The 9,399-nt window shown below is 45.1% G+C and overlaps 1 non-coding gene and 1 pseudogene across 1 annotated transcript; both read right to left on the bottom strand.

The window, feature by feature from the left end:
* Positions 1–3,112: 3,112 nt before the first annotated feature.
* LOC129138136 (uncharacterized) lies at positions 3,113–8,331 on the bottom strand (annotated as a pseudogene).
* TRNAN-GUU (transfer RNA asparagine (anticodon GUU)) lies at positions 3,800–3,873 on the bottom strand. The gene has a single exon. It is a non-coding gene; the product is annotated as a tRNA-Asn (tRNA).
* Positions 8,332–9,399: the final 1,068 nt, after the last annotated feature.

Raw genomic sequence — 9,399 nt, forward strand, 5'->3', positions numbered from 1 at the left:
ATGGAAGGGGGTGGTGGATGGTTTCCAGATGAAACTGTTCCACCTCAGGTCATCAGGCATCAGTTACAGTCTCATAAGGAGTGCGCAATCTGGATCACTCACATGAGCAGTTCCCAATAGGGTCCGAGCTCCGACGAGCAGCTAATGCTCATGCTGATCTGACAAGAGGCAGAGCTCAGGCGGTAATGCTCGAAAGCCTGCAGCTCACCTCCTGCTGTTCAGCTGGGTTCCTAACAGGCCATGGACCAGTACCTGTCTTATGGCCCTGGGGATTGGGGAGCCCTGATTTAAACTATAAACTCAATTTTTCCCAAAGATAGCTTGGGAGAAATTGCACAGGAATGAGCAAAGACAGCAAGCCTGTGAGGCTAGAACCAAGATGGAGTCAGCCATGTCAGCTTTCTCTTGTTGTCCTAATTTTGCAAAGGTAGTTTCTGAGGGGCTGCACTGGACACTTCTTAAAAACATGAGACAGATGTTATTGTATGTACTACAGTAGGCAAGAGAGACCAGCAGAGAACTGGGCTCAACCTCGAATACAGCAGGAGGAGTTGAAGATTATAGCCAATTGGCAAGATAAGAAAGTCAGTGGATGGAAAATTACTAAGAGGAACTTGATTAGCTATCAAAGGTGGTTGCGAGGACTCTTGCTAAACTAGACTCAACAGTATTCTTTCCTAAAACTGGACTTGGCAGGGAAAGAAATAACAGAGAAAAGGGCTCAGAGGAAACTACTAAGGTTTGGTCAAAGACTGGAGTCCTTGTCAACTCTACATTGAAGCTTCTGCAAATAAACAAAGACCAACCAAATGAAAAAAAGCAAAAGCTATTTATTCTGAGCTTGCTATAGCAGGGAGTCAGTCACTGTTATTTGTGTTTTGGCAGAGACTTGAAGGCAGTCATAAAGGTGGGAAAGCTTTTTAAAAAGAAAGGCTTCAGGGGCCGGGCACGGTGGCTCACACATGTAATCTCAGCACTTCGGGAGGCCCAGGTGGGTGGTCACGAGGTCAGGAGATCAAGACCATCCTGACTAACATGGTGAAACCCCATCTCTACTAAAAAATTTACAAACAATTAGCCAGGTGTGGTGGCAGGCACCTGTAGTCCCAGCTACTCTGGAGGCTGAGGCAGGAGAATGGCGTGAACCTGGGAGGCGAATCTTGCAGTGAGCCGAGATTACGCCACTGCACTCTAGCCTGGGTGACAGAGCGAGACTGTGTCTCAAACAAACAAACAAACAAACAAAGAAAAGCTTCAGGTATGCTTGGATTGGAGGCTGTCAGCATGGTGAAGCTGTTGATAGATGAAGAAAATCAAAGTATTTTACCCCAGAATATATTTCTTTGGCATATTTTAAGATGGCTGTCAGAGAGCCAGCAAACAGAAGGAACTCTGCAAAACTGTCATTTGTAGGGGAAATTTACACCTGCAGAGAATCTGCATTAATCCAGCTTTATCTTGTCAGGTTTGAGAAATAAAAATAAGCCCTAGGCCCTACAACCAACTGAATGGACTCCCTCTTGGCTGACAGGACCACAGAGAAACCTCGAAAGCGGTTTCTGGATGTGGCAGGCTAGGAGGTTGGACATGCCACCTCAAAACCCTCCCCTCACTAACTGCCATTATGATGCAGGAGAACAGCAGAGGGAATTGGAAGTTGGATAAAAGGCAGAGTGAGTGAAAGCAGAGAAAGAAGCAAGGTGATGGGGTGGGAGAGCAAGAAGCAAGATATAAGGCAGAAGTTGAGCAGCCAAAACAAAAAGTAAGATTTAAAAAAGCAAGCAAGGCTGGGCACGGTGGCTCATGCCTGTAATCCCAGCACTTTGGGAGGCCAAGGCAGGCAGATCACCTGAGGTCAGGAGTTTGAGACCAGCCTGGCCAACATGGCAAAACCCCATCTCTACTAAAAATACAAAAAATTAGCTGGGCGTGGTGGTGCACTCCTGTACTCCCAGCTACTTGGGAGGCTGAGACAGAAGCATCACTTGAACCCGGGAGGCGGAGTTTGCAGTGAGCCGAGATTGCACCACTACACTCCAGACTGGGCAACAGAGCGAGACTCTGTCTCAAAAAAAAAGAAAAAAAAAAAAGAAAAGCAAGCCAGGACCCCATGGCTGGCCAGATCCAAACCAGTAAAGGGGCAGCTCCTCAGAGATAGGCATGTGCATTAGAGAAAAAAAGTATCCTTAACATGACTCCATATGATAATCAGCTCATTAAAACTCATGCATATGGACTGCATATCATGCATGTACTTAAAATTATGGGATGGAGGCAATGTGCAAGCACACAAGGGCCAAAATAACTAAGCAACCCACCTATCAATCAAAAGGCAAACACTGGCTAACGATTAGGCATCCTTGTGAAGAGAAGAAAAAAAAACACACATAAAAAGACCCAAAGTACACCAAACTAATACTGATCTCACATCCCAGAGGTCAGTCCACTCTCCCCACTCTGAGACTGTTACTGTGCTTAATAAATTTTGCTTTGCTTTGCTGCTTTGTGTGTGTCATGTACAGTTCTTTGTTTGGGACACCAAGAGCCTGGAAGTGCATGGCACCATCTGGCAAGAATTAGGATTGTTTTTCCTAAGGGTTAACAATCCAAGCCTTTAGAGAGACTTGCTTCACTGCTGTTATCAACCAACAGCCTGATGCTTTCCCTCCCTTTTGTGGTTTTGACAAAACAAGCAAGCAGCATTCCCTCCTGATAAGAGACCACCGACCTAGGAATGATTCTGGCCAGACTACAGAGGATGTACAGTGAGGGTTTTCATGTCCATTGCCTCAGATTTTGACGTCAGAGGGCCACAAACTCCACTCTCAGATGATTGCTAACGCCACCATTTTATGAACATGAGCCCCATGGAGAGGCACGCAGCTCAACTGCACATCTGCACATTTTTCCTCTTATAAACATTCATATTGGAATATTATTTCGTACTGCTCCCGTGAAAGATACGTTTGCAGAATTGACTCAGATTAGAAGCATTATACAAGCACTATAATGTAGCAATGGCACATCCAGCTCTCTACACCATAGAAATGTCTGCAGGGTAAACGTTTCCACAATGACCAAAGATATCTGCACAGGACTGGTGACTGCAGCATTCTTTGTAATCCTAAAACTATGAAACTAACGTCATCTCAAAAACATTTTTTTTTTTTGAGATGAAGTCTCGCTCTGATGCTCAGGCTGGAGTGCAGCGGTGTGATCTCAGCTCACTGCAGCCTCCACCTCCCAAGTTCAAACGATTCTCCTGCCTCAGCCTCCGGAGTAGCTGGGATTACAGGTGCATGCCACCATGCCTGGCTAACAAAAACATTTTGAAAAGGGTTAAATAAATCATGCATAAACTGAGGAAAAATACTATTTTCAAAAATGATGGAGAGAATCACTTTCATGATGAATGATTCCACTGGTGACATTATTGATAGAGCAATCGGGAAACCCAGGCACATCCTGGAGGTAATACTGGACTCCTATTACTAACATATGAAAAAATGGAGACACGTAAATACTCGTTTAAGCGTATAACGGACTGAATTAGAATTTTATCACATCAGAAGTGGGTTCCTAGGTCTCTGTTTCAGGATTCCTTAGTGACACAGGTGTAAACCCGGCATTTCAGGAGATAGCCGGTTAAGAATCTGGTCGGGGAGGTGGGCGGCCCTTGACAGGGATCAGTCATAAATTAGTGGCTCATAAATTAGTGGCTTGAGACTTCGGGAAGATAAAATCTTCCCCATTTATCCAGTGGTTGACATTGCGTGAATGCTTCAAAACGTCCAATAAGCGTCCCTGGGTGGGCTCGAACCACCAACCTTTCGGTTAACAGCCGAACGCGCTAACCGATTGCGCCACAGAGACAAGCGCTTCTAACTCTACTGGGCATATAGGAAGGGCGCACTCACTGAACGTCCTCCGTTCCGTCTATTCTCAGGGCCCACCGGGCAGGACCACCGAGCAAGGCCTTGGAAAACTAGAGAGATTAGAGCGGTGAGTCGCGCCGGTCACGTTGGACGCCTGCGCTTTAGGAGATTCCGGAGCCAGAAGAACAGCAGAATTGCCTTCGCTCGCCCTGCCCCTCGCCTGCTTCAGAAGCTTCCAGAAACTCCCTGGTGGGCGACCCAGCCCGAGCTGCCTGGGGCCCCAAAGGAAGCTGAACGCCCTGTGGGCTCCCGGTTGGTTCTTCCCGTTCTTTGCGCCGCCTTCACCCATTGAAGGAGCCTGTGCCCACCCTGCCCAGTCGCTTTCGGGGCCGCTGAGGAGCTTCCGCTGCCATCTTCGGATCCTGTGTTCCGCACGGGGGCTCCACCAGGGCAGGGATGGTGGTGAGGGTCGCTCGTGGGTCCCCTCGGGGGGAGCAGGGTCTGGTACTCACCAGGGCGCATGACTAGGACTTGTGGAATGAATTCATTGTCGCCTTTAGCTTTTAGTCCTTTGAAGAGCCCTGAGAGTGGAAATCAAGAGATTTTTTCCACGGGGAAGTTCTTTTTACAAAGCGTTGATTTCTCGGCACCCGGCAGGGAGGGCAACTGGCAGGGCCTCTGGGGCACCTTCTGCGCGGTGGAGCCGCGGGGGCTCAGCTGGGCGGTGGTCCGGCCGTGGGGTGGTAGGTCAAGAGCTGGGAAAGGAAAAAGCAAAAGCTGGGAAAGAAGCCGGGGAGCGGTGGACCAGACATCCAGACCTCCTGAAAGGCTCATGAAGGGGCACAGGCGGGATCTTCTGGAAGTGAGAATTGTTTTTGTTTGTTTGTTTATTGTAGTAGAATGGGGAAATGGAGAGAGAACCTGAAAGAGCCCCAAACTCGAGGACCTATTGCTCCCCAAGAATAACATCTTCCAGAAGAACTAGACAGAAAACTAGGCGTCTGGGAACTCTGAAATCCTTGGAGGAGTAGCATCATCATGACCCTCTGTGTTCCTTTTGGCAAAGGACTTGCTCCCATTGTTTGCTTGTTCAATTGTCTGTCTGTTAAATAAATAAAACCCTTTTCCTATATCTTTAAAATTACGTTGGTTTTATTATTTTATGATTACAAGTAATGCTGCAGTCATCACTCTTGTACACTCTCATTGGCCACTGGTGTATTTCTGTAGGGTGGAGGCCTGGAGAGGAGTTGTTCCAGCATAGTGTTTACATAGCTTTTATTTCATTCCGTTTTCTTTCCTTTGTTGCTTTATTAGCTATAACCGTTTTCTTATTTCAGAGGCTGCTTTAGGGTTTCCGGGATACATCTTTAATTTATCATAGTCTGCTTTCTAGTGTCATTATGCCTCCCTTTCTGGCCTTTATCCTAATGTTATGTATTTTTACTTTATGCACTATAACCTTTGTGATTCATTATTATTACTTTTATTTATTACGTCAAATATTTTTTGAAAGATTTAAAGTATAAGAAAACGTGTAGTACATGCTTTCGAAATGCCATTTCCAATATTCGTTTCTTTGTGTAGGACCACATTTTTATCTGGTATCCTTTCGCTTCTGCCTGGAGGACTCAAGATTTCTTGTAGCGTGGGTTGGTGAATTGTTTTAGCTTCCGTATGTTTTTCAATGTCCTTATTTCACTCACAGTTTTGAAATTTTATTTTTGCATAGAATTCTAGGTTAACTTTTTTTCTCTAGGTACTTTAAAAATGTTGCCATTTATGAAGCATTGTCATTTAAAATATCATCTTTCTTTCCTATGTTTGTAAATAGGGCGTAAAGCCGGTTTCTTGTGCTGGTTATACAATTTTCAGAATGTGTATTTAAATTTAAAATATTAAATTGTACTGAAACACTAAAAATATTAATCATGAATGTCCTAGATTCATCTTAAGTTCCAACAGTGCACTTAAAATGTGCCCAACCTGAGGGTCAAACCTACCTGCTGATGTGGAATTTGTGTTTGTGAGACATTCTCAACAGCATTTGCTTTCCCCAGCCTAGTGATTTTCCTCACATCTGAATGTCTTCATTGCAAAAGGAAACGTTTTTCCTTGCAAAAATACTTTAAAATATTCTTACTTCAAGTAGGTGTACTAAAAACAAATTTCTCAGTTGCACCCCTGAAATCCATCGAAAGCCCGGGAGAGACAATCAAGTGCTTCAGGACCAAGAGCTAAACAGGGGAGGACAAAGCGGGGCTTCTTCACTAGGAGTCAAGCCAAAGTCAACTGATTTGGTCTCCAATGGAGAACGGAACTCGGTTCACCAGCAACGTGAGGACGCGGCCCAGAGGAGACGGAGTTTCTCTTCATGGTGCCTTCAGATAGGAAATCTAGGATTTTCTTTCTTTCCCTTTGATCTACTTCCAACTCTCCCTTTCTGTTTCTTCAAGACCTTTTTCGGATCCCTGGGTGCGAAGGACCTAAGGGGCCAGTGCCCTTCCTTACCGGTCCCTCCTTGACTGGGTGTCTTCGGAGCCCAAGCTCACCCAGAACATTACTGCCCGCTGCAGACACTGAGAGGACCAAGGAGGGCGGTGGGTGCAGTGGGAACCACAGAGTCACCGTGCACCTGCGCCCATGGGCTCCTAGCAAATTGAATAAATGCCCCCTGAAGCTTCTCTGCAGGTCAGAGGGAAGGGGAGGGTGGCTGCCGACCCGGCGGGAGAAGCTTCAAGAAGCGTCGGGACGACCTGGCCCTGCCCCTGGGCCTTGAAGACAGGCCTGGCCAGGCTGATTTTGATGGGTAGGCCCAAAGAAAAGGTTCGAGGGCGGCCCAAACCCCGACCCCGAGATTAAGGCTCTTAAGTGTCTGACGGTTTTGAGAATCGTCAGTAGAATCGATCCTGCCTGTATCAGGAGACTCCTTTGCCAAAATTCAGAGACCAAGAAAGAGAAAGATTGGGCAGATCAAAATCTGTAATTAACCAAACAGGAAACATAAGTTTTCTGACAAATTGAATATGTGCTGTGAGAAAAAGACTAGCCTCAAGGAGAACTTGGTTTTTTGGCTTGAGTGTAGGGAAGAATGGAGTTGCCACCAACAATGGTGCGTTGAAACGGCAGGTGCATCAGGCTGTAGATGTGAAGGAATTAAAAATATTTGACCCCAAACTACATTTCTTTGACATATTTTGAGATGTCTGTTCAGAAAGCCAGCTGCAGAAGTAGCCCTGCAAAGTTGTCTTTTGTTGGGGAGATTTGCATCTGTAGGGAATCTGCATTGATACAGCCAAGTCTTTCCTTGTCCAGATCTAGGAAAGATGAACTGAGAGTCTGACACCTGTAAAGGTCTGAAAGAAACTTTTAGGGTTTATTCTCTCTGAGAGCTGCTACCTGTAAGGTTTCATTTACATATTAAGACCACCTTTGCTAGCCGAGCCTCATTTTCTCTCCCTGCCATCACTTATCTTGTCCACAATAAATGGATATACCTCTGACTCTGATTGCACCTGGTTTTGGCCATGCTTTGAGCCCTCATTCATTCTGTTACCTCAAGATGGTATATAAGCTTCTGCATCCCATTGTGGGTAGGGGAGGGTAATCACTCTGTGACTCTCCCCATGCACATGTTAGTACATTTTATGCCTTTTCTCCAATTAATCTGCCTTTTGTGACTTGATTTTTGAGTGAAACTTCAGAGAGTTAAGAGGGAGGGTTTCCATTGGCCCCTACAGTTTTGGAGCTGTAAGCAGGATAGGAAAGCTCTGCTCTTCTGGAAGCTGCAGTGAAGAACCCAGGATCTGATCAGCTGTCATAAGGGTAAGAATTTTTTTTACCAGCCAGGCTCCTGGCCTCCTTCTCTGTGAGGAATCTCATCAAGTGGATGGTAAAAATCACTGTTTGTTTCTTTTCCCTCTCCAAAATCTTGCTTAATTGGAGAAAAGGATTTGTGTGACTAGTCTTGGGTGTAGTGACTCTGGTGTGCTTTTTGGTACTTTGTGGTACCAATTCCTACTGTTTAATCCCTTTCTTCCCAGAAATTGTCTGTTCCTTTGTCTTTGTCTCTATGTGTTATTCTGTCATAAAAGGGGGTACTGGTTGAGGTTCCTTCTCATCTTATTTTATGTCCTTGAGAGCTTGACTTGTGACCAAGTGGGAGCGCTTTCTCTTGGTTTCCACTATCTGGAAAGAGGCGGTAACTTTCAGATCATACTAGGTGGCCTCTGAAAATGGCTGGGAACCCCAGCACACTTTTTGTTCTGACCATGTCAAGCTCTTGGGGTTTGTCTTAAGAAGTCCCATCCATTTGAGGCTTTTGTCATCTCAATTCTTGTTGCCTGGTTAGTTCTAGGAAAGCTCAATCCCAAGAGGGCCTACCTGGTATCATGGATTCACAGGTCTGTGACTGGAAGTCCCCATAAATTTGTGAGTTGCTGGAGGCAAACATCATCCTTACCCATCTGTGGTCTACTCCTTGCATTGAACTTTTTTCTTGTAGGGGAATCTTTGGGATTGCCTCTTCTTTGCCCTTCCCAGAAGGTTAACCTGGAAAATGACATCCTGGGTTTTCCAGAAAGGGGCTATTTGGTTGAATTGCTATTGCAATAATTACACCATTGGAAATTCTAATTGCCAATGGCCTGAAGATGGATCCCTTAAATTAGACACCTGAATTAAAAAAAAAAGATTTTAGAGATCTCTTATTTTAACAGTTCATAGGAAGATCAAATTAAAACAAACACACATAGTAGTGTCATGGCTACCCTTAAAAATTCTCTTGACAATATTATGTGTGTTGTGTAGGGAAAAAAATTCTCTTGACTAAATTAAAGAGCAAAATTTGACCCAAAACAAAGTTAAAATTCTTCATAAGCTCAAACTGCCTGCTCTGGATCCCTTCCAGGATGCACAATAAAGTCTGCTCTACCTTGCAGTTCAGTGCCTAAAGTTCTGTGTTTTGCTGCCATAGCCTGGGTTCAATTTCCAGTCAGGAAACCAGTTTATTTTGGCTTGATATTTGTGTGACTTTTGACTTTTTGGAATGCCCATTTATTGATCCTTTTCCCCTTCACGGGCAGCTTTTGTTTGTTTGTTTATTAATACAGAGTCTCACTCTATCACCCAGGCTGGAGTGCAGTGGCGAGATCTTGGCTTACTGCAACCTCCGCCTCCCAGGTTCAAGTGATTCTCCCACCTTGGTCTCTCAAGTAGCTGGGATTACAGTCACCCACCACCACGCCTGGTTAATTTTTGTATTTTTAATAGAGACAGGGTTTTGCCATGTTGGCCAGGCTGGTCTTGAGTTCCTGACCTCAAGTGATCTGCCTGTCTCAGCCACCCAAAGTGTTGGGATTATAGGTATGAGCCATCCCTCCTGGTTGTTGGCAGCTTTTGATTTCCTGTCCTTCCTGCTTCCAAAGTTTCTGATGAGAAATCTGTTGATAATCTTATTAAAGATTTCTTGCATGTGACCAGTTGCTTTTCTCTTACCAATTTAAAGATTCTCTGTCTTTGACTT

The sequence above is a fragment of the Pan troglodytes genome, chromosome 1, assembly GCF_028858775.2.
Source record: "Pan troglodytes isolate AG18354 chromosome 1, NHGRI_mPanTro3-v2.0_pri, whole genome shotgun sequence".
NCBI classification, from domain to species: Eukaryota; Metazoa; Chordata; class Mammalia; order Primates; family Hominidae; genus Pan; species Pan troglodytes.